Source organism: Mytilus californianus, unplaced genomic scaffold (assembly GCF_021869535.1).
Source record: "Mytilus californianus isolate M0D057914Y unplaced genomic scaffold, xbMytCali1.0.p SCAF_21, whole genome shotgun sequence".
Taxonomy (NCBI): domain Eukaryota; kingdom Metazoa; phylum Mollusca; class Bivalvia; order Mytilida; family Mytilidae; genus Mytilus; species Mytilus californianus.
The window spans coordinates 3612204-3626569 of record NW_026262670.1 but is presented as its reverse complement, the minus strand read 5'-3'; the positions used below and the strand labels follow the sequence as shown (position 1 = coordinate 3626569).

The window sequence follows — 14366 nt, the reverse complement described above, 5'->3', positions numbered from 1 at the left end:
CATAATACGTCCCGTAAACGTGCGTATAATAAGTCGAGACGTAATACTATACTTGAAACACATGCGTCGCCAAAACAGTTGTTAATTAAGTACTGGTACCAACTCCAAGTTAAATATTTCTATCAAAGTTAAATGATAAAGTTTACAATCATAATTTTTTCTTTCTTTTGAACAGTTTTCTTTTCCGGACCATCGTTAAAAAGAAAACGAGGAGACGAAAAACTATACTTCAAACACGTGCGTTGCAAATTTGTAAATAAATCCTTTAGGTGACATGTGACGCCATTTAACCACGTCATTTCGTAAAATAATATAATCAACGCCTTTATTAATTAGTCAACACTGGACACTTTTAATTTGCAAAACACTCATTTGCAAATCCGCCGCCGCCTCTCCTTAGAGCTACAGTGTCGTGTATATAACCAAAATGTGCGGAATTACATGGGATTCAATAAATTCATTGCTTTTCTGCTGTTATTATTATATCTATTTTGTAATTTGATTTAAAAAAACATGGGATTTTCAATATCCCATGGGATAGGGCAAATCCCATGGGATTGACCATTATCCCATGGGATTTTGGTTAAATCCCATAGGATTTTTTTGGGTCCCATGGGATAATTGTAGTCCCATGGGATATTTGTTGTCCCATGGGACAAAAAAAATCCCATGGGACTATAATTATCCCATGGGATTTTTAATATCCCATGGGACAAAATAAAATCCTATGATTCAAATTATAAATATACAGTAAATAAATGTGTATGTTACAATGAATTCTGTTTGGTAGTAAATTGTTTTAAGATGAATCTTTTTAGTTGAATATCTTTTTTTTCCTTGGAAATGTTAATGCAATTATATTGTTCTATAACTGTTCAAAACTAAACTTTTAAACAACAAAGCAGATAATGTAAGTATCAATATATGTTTATTTATGAATTCTAGAATACTTTTTTGAAACACAATTTTTTCCCATTTGAAATCAATGAAAACTCTATTAATAGGCTTAACATACTAGTAGCTTTTTACATAAATCTATTTTTTTTTCAGGATATCCCTCCACCCAAAAAATTAATAGTTTCTTATCATCCAGCATTGTGTGATTGTAATGTATAGTCCACTTTTTTGCCATTCAGCACAGAACATTGTCATTATTGTGGTTTTAATATCTTTAGATATTTAATAGAACTTCAATTCATTGGCTGAGTGATGAAAATAATAACTGATCTGACTTTTGTCTTTGAATTTATTTTGGTCTTGTTTCTGTGTTTTCTCCTTTTATTCTCAGTGATGAATTTCAATCCTTCTGAAAAAGAACCAATAAAATCTGAAGTTATGGATAATAAAAAATTGTTTGCATACATGTAGCAAGAACATATGATTTTCAATAAAAATAGCTATGCGGTATGGATTTTACTGATTGTTGAAGGTTGTCCAGTGTCATCAGTTGCTAACCTCCTACATCCTTTGGTCTCTGATGGAAAGTTGTCAAATTAGCAATATACCACATCTTCCTATTCTAATTAAGGAATGACTGTAATATTTTTTCTATCTATGAAGAAATAACATAAAATGTGGTGCACACTGAATAACCCTCGTAGCATTTTTTATGTTTTTTCGAATAGACAGAAAAAATATTACAGTCAATTCTTATAATTTAATTCTAAATTCCATTTTAAACCGCCCAAGTAAACCATGAAAAAACGTTGATGACGTCACGGTCACATGACAAAATTATGTCTATGAGCTGATAAACAAAACAACGTCAGCCAATTAGAAGACGTGTTACATCCAAAATTAAATTATTATTATATAACAATCAATTTATGTATTCTTCTTTATAACATTTGGGTATTTTCCCCAGTTATATATATATAGATCAATGTTAAAACTTTAGGCAATTACAATAAAATTCCATTTTTCACAAGAATTTGCAATATATTATACAGAAAGCCAACAATAGAAACAGCACTTCTTTAAGCTTCTGAAGTTCTGAAAGAGTTCCACTTGTGTTTTATTTCAATTAGAAAATACATTGAACTCTTTGGACATGTTGGAAATTATAACATTGATACAAAAAATTATATTGGTTTTTTTTTCTTATTTTTGTGTTGTTCGGTTGCTGTCTCATTTTTATATATGGTTATACATATATCCTAAATCTTCTTTTTTATATACTTAATCATTAATACACAATGTAGTAAAAATGGGATATTTTTTATTTTGATAATCTCAAAACATTATTATTCTATCAAATAACTTATTTCCAAGTTCACAAAACACCAATGTGTCAGATATTAATTTTAAGACATGTATAAACATGATCAACAAGCAGTTGAAACAAGGAATTATTTGGATCTGGAATAATTTTGAATTCTGGAAAATTGATGAGTAATTTATGACGAAAACTAACCCAACTAAATAGGGTTAGCCATGCATGCATGGCTAAGGGGGTTAGTTAGTTCATACTGAAATGATAGTGAAATTAAAATTAACCTTAGCCATGTGCGCATGGCTAACCCTATTTAGTTGGGTTAGTTTTCATCATACATTTCTAATCAATTTTCCATAAGTCATAATAATTCCAGATTCAAATAATTCCTTGTTTTGACAGGATGTCATGCAAAAATCTCACTAATATTAAACTTTCACAAAAACTCCATACTCAGCGAGTACTATTAAAGTTCTTAGTACAGGACAAATTCCTAGTACAGGACACAATGCCTGGCAAACACTAGCATGTGTCAATGTCTAGTCAATCATGTAATCAGGCTCAAAATCTTAGTTTGGCACTGAATTTAAAAATTCACCACATAATGAACATGTGTATGAAATTCAACTTCATGGTAGGCTATGTACCTTAACCTAAAACTTTAACCTAAGAATGTACTATAATTTTACATTATGACATTTCTATGTTCAGTGATCCATAAAATCAGGGTAAAAACAGTAAATGTGGTGTTTAATGTATACACAAGAGTGCACATGCTGAAATGTTGCGCCTTCTTTACTAATCATTGATATCATGTTGATAGTCCTAAATATAAAGCTTTACTACAACTATCACATAAACTCAACATGATCCAAGAAAATGAATTCAAGGTCATATAAACCTGACAAGAAATATATGTACACCTTACAATCATTCAAATTACTAAATACAGTTGAACTACCGGTATTGCTTATAGTTTCTAAGAAGCAGACTTAACCAAGAAAACTAAACATTGACCAATGAACCATGGAAATGAGGTGAAGATCAGATGAACCATGCCAGGCAGACATGTACAGCTTACAATCCTTCCATACAACACATATAGTTGACCTATTGCTTATAGATTAAGAAAAACAGACCAAAACACAAAAACTTAACACTGAGCAATGAACCGTGGAAATAAGGTCAAGGTCAAATTAAACCTGCAGGACTGACATGTACATCATAAAATGTTTCCTTACACCAAATATAGTTGACCTATTGCATTTTTAGTATTAGAAAAAAAGACCAAAACTCAAAAATTTAACTTTGACTACTGAACCATGAAAATGAGGTCATGGTCAGATGACACCTGCCAGCTAGACATGTACACCTTACAATCATTCCATACACCAAATATAGTAGACCTATTGCATACAGTATAAGAAAAAACAGACCAAAACACAAAAACTTAACTATAACCAATGAACCATGAAAATGAGGTCAAGGTCAGATGACACCTGCCAGTTGGTCATGTACACCTTACAGTCCTTCCATACACCTAATATACTAGACCTATTGCTTATAGTATCTGAGATATGGACTTGACCACCAAAACTTAACCTTAAATATAAAAAAGAAGATGTGGTATGATTGCCAATGAGACAACAACTCTCGGACTCCACAAGAGACCAAATGACACAGAAATTAACAACTATAGGTCACCGTTTGGCCTTCAACAATGAGCAAAGCCCATACTGCACAGTCAGCTATAAAAGGCCCCAAAATGACAATGTAAAACAATTCAAACGAAAAACTAACAGCTTATTTATGTACAAAAAACAAACGACAACCACTGATTTACAGGCTCCTGACTTGGGACAGGCACATACATACAGAATGTGGCGGGGTTAAACATGTTAGCGGGATCCAAACCCTCCCCCTAACCTGGGACAGTGGTGTAACAGTACAACATAAGAACGAACAATAATAAAATGCTCCGCTTGGGCGCAGCTTGATACCACTGCAGAGGTCGAACCCTGAACAGTTGGGGCAAGTATGGACACAACATTCAAGCTTGATACAGCTCTGAATTTGGATTGTGATTAAATATTTGACACAGAATGAATGTGGTCTAAGAACTTAAAAAATTTTAATTTACCTATTCAAACCATATCATTATTATTTGCTTTTATATATAAATCAGAAATAACCAATTTAAAATGGAAAATTTTAAAGAAAAAAAAAAGGAAAAAAAATCCCCCCTCCCAAATTTTTTGAACCCCCTTATGATTCATCACCCCAAAACTCAATAACAGCCTTCCCTTTGTGGTATGGTACCTTGCAGTACAATTTCAGAGAGATTCATACACTTGAACACAAGTTATTGTCTGGAAACTAGAAAAATGCTTGTTTTTTTGGTCCCTTTTTGGCCCCAAATTCCTAAACGTTTAGGGCAATTACCCCCAAACTCAAACCCAGCTTTCCCTTCGTGATATGGAACCTTGTCGTCCAATTTCATAAAAATCCATACACTTACACACAAATTATTGTCCTGAAACTAGAAAAATGCTTGTTTTTTGCCCCTTTTTTGCCCCTAATTCCTAAAATTTTGAGGCAATTACCCCCAAAATCCATCCCAGCCTTCCCTAAGTTTTATGGTACCTTGCAGTACAATTTCAGAGAGATCCATACACTTGAACACAAGTTATTGTCTGGAAACTAGAAAAATGCTTATTTTTGGCCCCTTTTTCCTAAACGTATTGCAACCTCAATTCCAGCTTTCTCTTTGTGATATGGAACCTTGTAGTACAATTTCAGAAAGATCCATACACTTACACTTAAGTTATTGTCATGAAACTAGAAAAATGCTTGTTTTTTGCCCCTTTTTTGGCCCCTAATTCCTAAAATTTTGAGGCAATTACCCCCCAAAATCAATCCCAGCATTCCCTTCGTGATATGGAACTTTTTGGTACAATGTCAGAGAGATCCATACACTAACACACAAGTTATGTCTGGAAGTTACAAAAATCCTTATTTTTGGCCCCTAATTCCTTAACTGTTGGTACCATAACCCCAAAATCAATCCCAACCTTTCTTTTGTGGTATTGAACCTTATGGTAAAATTTCATAGGGATCCATTCACTTAAACTAAAGTTAGAGTGCGAAAACCAATGTGTCTTCGGACGACGACGATGCCAAACGTCATACCAATATACGACCGCAAAATTTTTATTGTGGTCGTATAAAAATCAGTTGAAAGAGGCTTAACTCATCAGATGGATAAAAATACAAATACTACAAATACAAGTGAGAGTACTCGCAGTTACTGACAGCTAGTACAAAGCCACTAACAACTAATAAAAAAAATCATGCATCTAAGACTAAGTTCTTGTTCACTGATCTATGAAATGAGGTCTAGGTCAAGTGAAAACTCTCTGACGAGCATGAGGACCTTGCAAGGTATGCACATACCAAATATAGTTATCCTATTACTCATAATATGAGAGAAATTAACATTACAAAAAATCTGAACTTTTTTTTCAAGTAGTCACTGAACCATGAAAATGAGGTCAAGGACAATGGACATGTTTCAGACAGAATTCGTATCATGAGGCATCTATATACAAAGTATGAAGCATCCAGGTCTTCCACCTTCAAAAATATAAAGCTTTTTGGAAGTTAGCTAACGCCCACGGGGGGGGGGGGGTCTCAACATGGGATTTTGGGTACAGTTGTGCAGCTGGAATTTAAAAAACACCCCCCATTCATATATTGAATAATTGTGAAATCCCTACCTATACATATATTTCACAGCGAAAACATAACCCATTAAGTGAAGATTGTTGCACAACAAACTGAAAAATTATGACCCATTGATATATTTCCTCGGTAAAATTGCACCCCATTGATATATTTGATGCATCAAAAAAGGGACCCTTCCAGCGGCACATATGTATATACCTTAATATAGGAAGAGCCCCCCCGTGCTAACCCCACCTGCTGTAGCCGCCACCGGATCACTATCCCTATGTCGAGCTTTCTGCGACAAAAGTTGCAGGCTCGACAAAAATACATGAACATTTTAAAGTACTAAATTTTGAGTATATACATGTAAAACCACAAGTTACTAACTGAGTTCAAGGTGAACTGTAACCAACTGGAGGCTCTAAAGAGCCTGTGTCGCTCACCTTGGTTTATGTGCATATTAAACAAAGGACACAGATGGATTCATGACAAAATTGTGTTTTGGTGATGATGTGTTTGTAGATCTTACTTTACTGACCATTCTTGCTCCTTACTATTTTCTCTATCTTTAATGAACTTGGCCCGCTAGTTACAGTGGAAAATATTTTGTAAAAATTTACAAAATTTATGAAAATTGTAAAAAATTGACTATAAAGGGCAATAACTCCTTAAGGGGTCAATTGACAATTTTGGTCATGTTGACTTATTTGTAGATCTAACTTTGCTGTACATTATTGCTGTTTACAGTTTATCTCTATCTATAATAATATTCAAGATAATAACCAAAAGCTGCAAAATTTTCTTAAAATTACCAATTCAGGGGCAGCAACCCAACAACGTGTTGCCTGATTGGTCTGAAAATTTCAGGGCAGATAGATCTTGACCTAATGAACAATTTTATCCTCTTCAAATTTGCTCTAAATGCTTTGGTTTCAGAGATATGAGCCAAAAAATGGATTTTACCCTAGGCCGGCCTATGTACTATTTTTTTAGCCATGTCAGCCATCTTGGTTCGCGGGCGGGGTCATCGGACACATTTTTTAAACTAAATACCCTAATGATGATTGTGGACAAGTTTGGTTAAATTTGTCCTAGAAGTTTCAGAGGAGAAGATTTTTGTAAAAGATTACAAAAATTTACGAAAAATGGTTAAAAATTGACTATAAAGAGCAATAACTCCTTAAGGAGTCAACTGACCATTTTGGTCAAGTTGACTTATTTGTAGATCTTACTTTGCTGAACATTATTGCTGTTTACAGTTTTACAGTTTATCTCTATCTATAATAATATTCAAGATAATAACCAAAAACGGCAAAATTTCCTTAAAATTACCAATTCAGGGGCAGCAACCCAACGACGGATTGTCTGATTCATCTGAAAATTTCAGGGCAGATAGATCTTGACCTGATAAACAATTTAACCCCATGTCAGATTTACTCTAAATGCTTTGGTTTCAGAGATATAAGCCAAAATCTATATTTTACCCCTATGTTCTATTTTTAGCCATGGCGGCCATCTTGGTTGGTTGGCCGGGTCACCGGACACATTTTTTAAACTAGATACCCTAATAATGATTGTGGCCAAGTTTGGTCAAATTTGGCCCAGTAGTTTCAGAGGAGAAGATTTTTGTAAAAGTAAACGAAGACGGACGACGACAACGGACGCCAAGTGATGAGAAAAGCTCACTTGGCCCTTTGGGCCAGGTGAGCTAAAAACTTTAAGTGAATACAATTTAGAGAAAGACAGATGGATGCACAAACACTATCATAACAGAGCATAAAACTTACCAAACAAGATGTTTTACATTTATCCTTCAGAAGCAGGAAAACTGAAGTGTTTCTTTTCTTTCTCTGCCCTCCATGATATAAACTTCAAATTCATTCATGCAAAATATGAAAATCTGCAAAAGTAGGACCTTGTACCGCAGCTTATCCACATTTTGACTTTTGAACTGCATTGTTCTTTTCATCTTGCTGGCAACCTAAACATAAAAAAAAATGATAAACACATAATTCTAGATTAGCTTTGTGTATTTATTTTTGTTGGTACAAACAATTTTTTCCAACTTTAAAATAAATCTGCCTCTGCTTTAAAAAACAACTGAAAACCATGTATTTATCTTAATTGAAAACAATTTCTTGAGTTTTTCTCATTTGTATCACCCTGTTATTATATATAAATTTTATTTTTGTCCCTTTTTAAAAATAGGAATAGTTTAAATTCCTCAATAATCATGATAATTCTAGTCAGTCAATTAAAAATGTATGAATAAATTATTTAACCTGTATACTATTAATATCAATATATTTCATTTTTGATAAAAACTAGGCTCTGTGTTGAAGACCATACCTTGACCTATAATGGTTTACTTTTATAAATTGTGTGACTTGGATGGAGAGTTGTCTCATTGGCACTCATACCACATCTTCCTATATCTACAAACAGATTCTATGGGCGAGCAGACATTATACCATGGAGGTGGTTTTAAAAAAAGCATACGACTTAGATGTACCATAAGCATGGAAAAACAATTCAGCAGTCAGTTTCACAAAAAAACTTACAAATAATATTGATAGTAATTAAGTCATGTACAATACAGTATACTTACGATAAATTGTAAGTTTTTTTTTTTGTAAAACCGACTCAAGAATACTTATAATCAATCTTAGTCGTAAGTATTAAGTATTATTCATCTTTTGGATAATTTGTTGGTTTATTTTATGAATATACAGGTAGCAGATCCAGAACTTTTCATAAGGGAGGGCCGGCTCCAGTCATGCTTCAGTGATCCCTATATAATCAACCAAATTTTTCCCAAGAAAGCCCCCCCCCCCCCCCCCCCCCCCCCCCCCGGATCAGCCTATGATATATGTTTATATATCTCTCTGATATGCCATTTCAAATCAAATGTGTATTAAATAAAACTTTACACTAGAAAAGTAATGGATAGTTACTCATTTGGGAAACTTACAAGTTCACAGCATGCCGGTGCCTGTGACTGTGTTCAAAGTGGTGGGTTTTCACCCTCGTTGTATTGCGGAATAACGATTTAGGCAAATTGAGAAAAACATCATGTCTGTGGTTGATAATAGTGTGTGTGCATTAATTTAATTTTCTATACCTTCTTATTTAATATTTTTCCAATTTTGAGTACTGACGGCAAGTGTTGTAACCAATGTCTTGAGACCAATGTGCTATTTACAAGTGCGATCGAGAAATGCAGGGGAAAGAAACTTATCAATTATGTTTATTCTTAAGACAAAACTGAGCGCGGCCGTAAAAATGAACCGTGTCGAGGAGGTTCTTTTTCTGTGTTCTTTATTTTTCTTTTTTTTGCTATATTTCTACAAACTTTCACTTTTTGCTCATTACTCTCTTTCCTCATATTTTAGCATTTCATTATTCTTTAATCTTTATTGTTTGCCCGTTATTCTCTATTCTGTTAACCCCCATCCATACCCTGTTATGTAGACTTAAGCTTTCGGTAGTTTATTTTATCCTATTTCTGTCTAAATACATTATTTATCACAAAACAAAAACTTACTAAATATTTTTTTATGAAGTCCTCACCAATTGCGGACCCAACAAATGTCATAAGGAGGCACTAACTGTCATGCATAAAGAGGGGGCCCGCTTCAGTGATTCTCTAAATAATCAACCAATTTTTTCCAAAAAAGGGGCAGGCCCCCATGCCCTCACCTTAATCCACCTCTAAACCCTTCCCACTTCGTATCCTTGCATTCAGATTCAAGATCTCTCTGACTAAAGTAAGTAAGTAAGTCACATTTCCTTATATCAGGTTTTTGAATTGAACTGGCGGATAGTTGTTTCATTACCAATCGCACCACATCTCCTTATTTGTATATATACGAAAGCTTTATTCATATTTTTTGGTGTATTGATGAATGTGTAAAGATGCAGCAATTGTAATACATTTTAAAATACAGCACAAGAGATGCAGATTATATAAAACCAATCTCACTATACAAATCCTTGATAAAACTTATAAGTCGAAGACATACTGACAAACGCCATGGCAAAAACTTAAAAACGACCAAATGACGTACAACAGTCTATAAAACTTGACTATAGCATTTAAAACACATAAGAAGCACCCAGACAGCCAAACAGAAATTAAAAGAATAAATAATTTGTAAAGATTTTCAACTAGGCCTACAGCTATATTTTCTTATCGTGTAACAGTAGGCTAAACATAGGTTCTGGTATTATGTGATAAGTAATTTTTTCATGCAGACCCAGTTTTATTGATACCTTGAACTTAAAGTGATTTTATGCATATCAGCCCAGATTATGTGTGTAATTTTATTGAACAATTCAACAATACACGTTCTAAACAGGTTAAATTCAATTTAAAAATTTACAAATTCAGATCTACTGGCATTCAACACCCAATTACTTACTTGCTGTATATTGCTAACTTTGATTGTATATTGTCAATCCCTCCACATCGTGAATACGCCATGCGAGGTGTTGGATAAGTTTGATACAGGGTGGCGGCTTCGAAGCGTAGAAAAAAATCCAGGTAAATGAAAGTGTAAAATTTTATTGTTGAAATTTTAAGTACTAAATTCCTAAATTTGTACTTTACTCCGTTCTACGGGTACCATGGTTGTTTGATATGAAAATAGGATAAAAAGCATCCGGGAAAATTAATTATCACGTTATAAGTATTCGTAAATGGATATGAAAAAACTTAACAAGGAATAAGTATTGGTAAACGGACAGAAAGTCGCAGGACAAAGGTTTAAATTAATTATTTTACAATTGTTTAAATATATGAGAGAAAGTTCTTGACGAATTGATTTTATTTATAGATAAATGTATTTAGTTGAGGAAATGGTTAATTCGCCTTCAAATAGTTTTTTTTATCAATAACTTATAAAAAGGAGATATTTTTGACAGCATGACTTCAGTTAATTACCAAACCACTTTGGCAGATTGTTTTCTTAACAATCATTGTTCATATTAATATTCAAAAATAAATTTTGTTTACAAGTCCGTTTACTTTTAAAAATGTTTCAGAAAATACTGAAACGTTTTTAAAATTAAGTTTATTCAAAGCAAAAAATATCCCAAAACTGAATCGTGACTTTTTACTTGTTACTTTTTGTTGTACGTTCTAAGTGTCAATCCTAGCAAACACAAATTTGGAAATAAAATCGATTACAATGTAATTTTATAGAAGGAAAAAGGGGGGTTAATGAACAAATTATTACTATACACTCACATACTTCTAAAAAGATTTGCATATGTAAGCTGTCTATAGATAATGTTAAATTATTTCAGGAGTTTCAATTCATTTAGGAGAAAAAAAAGATTATAAACAGTTTAGTTTTTAACGCCTACTACTACAAAAAAATAGTGATTCTTTTTGTAGATTTGGTACTTCAGTTTCGACTCAAAATGTCCTATTGTAATTGTTAGATGCCAAATATTTAGGATAAGATTGTATTTGTACTTTATGTAATTGTGGTGATATTGGCGACGCGATTCATTATATTATAGCAAGGATTTGTAAAAATCCTTGATTATAGAATGTTCGGCAATAGACGAAAGTAGACAAACCCTATTTAAACGGGGTTTTGATCTCCAAGGACGCCACATTTTACATCGAATAAGATCTATATTTGTTAACGTTTTCACATGAAATAACTTGAATTGAAAATTTCCCGACTATGTGAAGATTTCTTATATTTCTAAATGGCTTCAATTATTACGTACAAAACGAAAAATTTATTTAACTTTTTTTGTAAAAACAATATTCATGTATTTTTATAATTTTTCCAAGCAAACGGTTTTTTTTTGTTTGTTTGCAAAGTTTACTTGTATGTGTTTATAACCATCACCAATCAGTCCTAATTATTAAAGATCAAACGTCGTAATCAAAATGATGATTGGTATTGAATATGATCATCGGTCATGCATGACGTATCCCAAATAACTTCTTTAATGTTGGTTTGATTTTATCAAAACCAAAATTATAAGATCAAATATTAAATTACCCTCAACGCTCACTATAACATATATACATGTCCTGAGTGACTTTTTATGTCCTGTCTGCACTCAGGAGGTCCTGAGCGGTTTTAAGACGTACCGTTAATTTATAGGCATATATTTGAAGCTGTTCTTAATTATGTACATTATCTATACGTATACATGTATCAGACAAAAAGCCTTTCCAATGAACTTAGTTCTAGTTATCTTAGTTCCTAGTCACAGGCACTTGTCCCAGAAAAAAAATTTCCTATATACTTTTAATGTTATATTAAGCAGGGACTTTCTATACTAAGTTTGTATAGAAAGTCCCTGTATTAAGGTATATAGGAAACAAAATTCTGAGACAAGTGCCTGTGGTCCTAGTGTGAAATAAATCCACTGGGAATTGGCCTTTTTAAACACATCTATATATACGTTTTCTCAAGGGTTTGTACATGTAAAGTGAAATTATGTTTACTCAATGCGTAGTTACATAAGTTTATTTGCTACTTTTTTCTTCTTTATTTTATATAAAATGATTTTTTTTTTTAATTTTAACATTTTTTTCTTCGAAAGAATTGTAGTGTTGCAATAGGGAATGGACACAGATACTTAACTACATTTAACGAAAAATTTTTTGTGTAATGTCATCAATCTGTATTACACATAGACAGGATGTTCTCTAGAAAACTATGATATTTCTAATAGGTTATACACACCCCAGGGTACACGCACTGTCGTAATGGAAAATTACTGCATGCTTTAATTACCTGTAATCAGCCATTCAACAAATCAGTTGACTGACCATGTCATTACAGTTTAAAAAGTTTTTCCTCAGATCAAAACGGAATATTCATTTTAACTTTAAAATTTAAAACTTTAAAAAGTATACTTTGATATAATTATGACGTAAAAGAATTTAACAATTTAATAATCGGATTTTTCCAAAGATTATAAGACACAATTATATTTATTATTCTGGGACTGACAGATATATCACAGGCACTTGTCTCAGAATTTTTTTCCTATATACTTTTATTAAAGTATATAGGATTTTTTTTTCTGAGACAAGTGCCTGTGAGATATATACATGCATAAGTCCCAGACATATATTATTGTAAATCAAAATGATTTACATAATTACTGGGAAATAATATAATGTTTCAGTTATGTTGATGTCACAAATACACATGAATTATTTGATGATGCATGCTGGAATTTCTTATCTTACTGCATGACGGTGACCACAGACATATATATATATCCATTTACTGATTCTATAATTTCTTGAGAAAAAAAATCAGGAGGGAAGTCAGAGGGAAGTGAAACAAACATTTAAAGCTTTTATTAAAAATTGTTGGGAAAACAATAAAATACGACACTGAGTTTTGAAAAAAAAGTTTATGATTGGTCTTAATTTTTTTTTTAATAAAGATAGAAACAATTTTTTGTCCCAAGAAAAAAAAACAATGCCCCCTTTTTAGCCAAACCGACACACGCCGATGAAGGAAGAATTCCAAGTAGGGTCACAAGGTCACATTTTAAAACTTTTTCAGTCGCCCAGTCTCAAAAAGCAATTTTGACTGACATTGTTTTTAGTCGAATTATGTTTTTGCAGGTCAGGTTGCAAAGTGGCAGGTCGGATTTGACAATGTCAAGTTGACAACGGCCCTAAAAAATATCCGAAAAAACGTTGAATCAAACGATATGAACCTACGCAGTTTTATATTATAAGACTGACACACACCAGTGTGCTAACTGTGCTGGGTGAGGTGCTGTAACTTGATATACATGTATCATTAAGTTACAGTACTGTTAGGATTTGCCTGCCTTTTTACAGGGACTTTCTATACTAACTGTTAGTATAGACTGCCCCTGGCTTGAAAGTATGGTTCTCTGCTCATCAACGGGTGCGTGATTAGCAAATCAAATATCTTGTAGCAGTAAAATACCTCCGGGGAGGGGGGGGGGGGCACTTCAATACTTAATTGATAGGGGGTGTCGCTGGGGTTCTGTTACCCCACCCTATTCATATAATTTAGATCTTAAAAATGTATACCTTTTCATATATTGCGTGGGTAAAATTGTACCCTTTTCCCATATTGGTTGGTTTTCGTGGGGTGTGTTGGAAAAGTGGAATATTCAAGGCTAAGATTCTGTATGTAATGTTTACTTACGGCGAGGCTTTCGGCTGTGAAAAAATGACAGGGCTTTTCGTATACAAGTAATTGGAACTTTATCGACCTTATCATATATTTCTGATAGTTTTCCCCACCTATTCCCATACTTTCAAGCTGGAAAAAGTGACCTATTCCAGCGGCACGTCCTATCACCTAGTATATAGGAAGTGCCCCCCCCCCCCCCCCCCCCCCCCCCACGAGTAAAATACACAAATGTATAATACCTTAATTCGGGAGCACAGTCTGTCTTT

At 33.3% G+C, this 14366-nt stretch overlaps 1 long non-coding RNA gene across 2 annotated transcripts; it reads right to left on the bottom strand.

The window, feature by feature from the left end:
• Positions 1 to 909: 909 nt before the first annotated feature.
• Positions 910 to 10508, bottom strand: LOC127731853 (uncharacterized). 2 transcript variants are annotated; one of them, XR_007995840.1, is made up of 3 exons: positions 10360 to 10508; positions 7726 to 7919; positions 910 to 1306 (listed from the first exon to the last, which is right to left on the bottom strand). It is a non-coding gene; the product is annotated as an uncharacterized LOC127731853 (long non-coding RNA). The 2 variants fall into 2 exon arrangements; XR_007995839.1 differs by lacking the exon at positions 10360 to 10508 and adding an exon at positions 9060 to 9202.
• Between the last annotated feature and the right edge of the window lie 3858 nt (positions 10509 to 14366).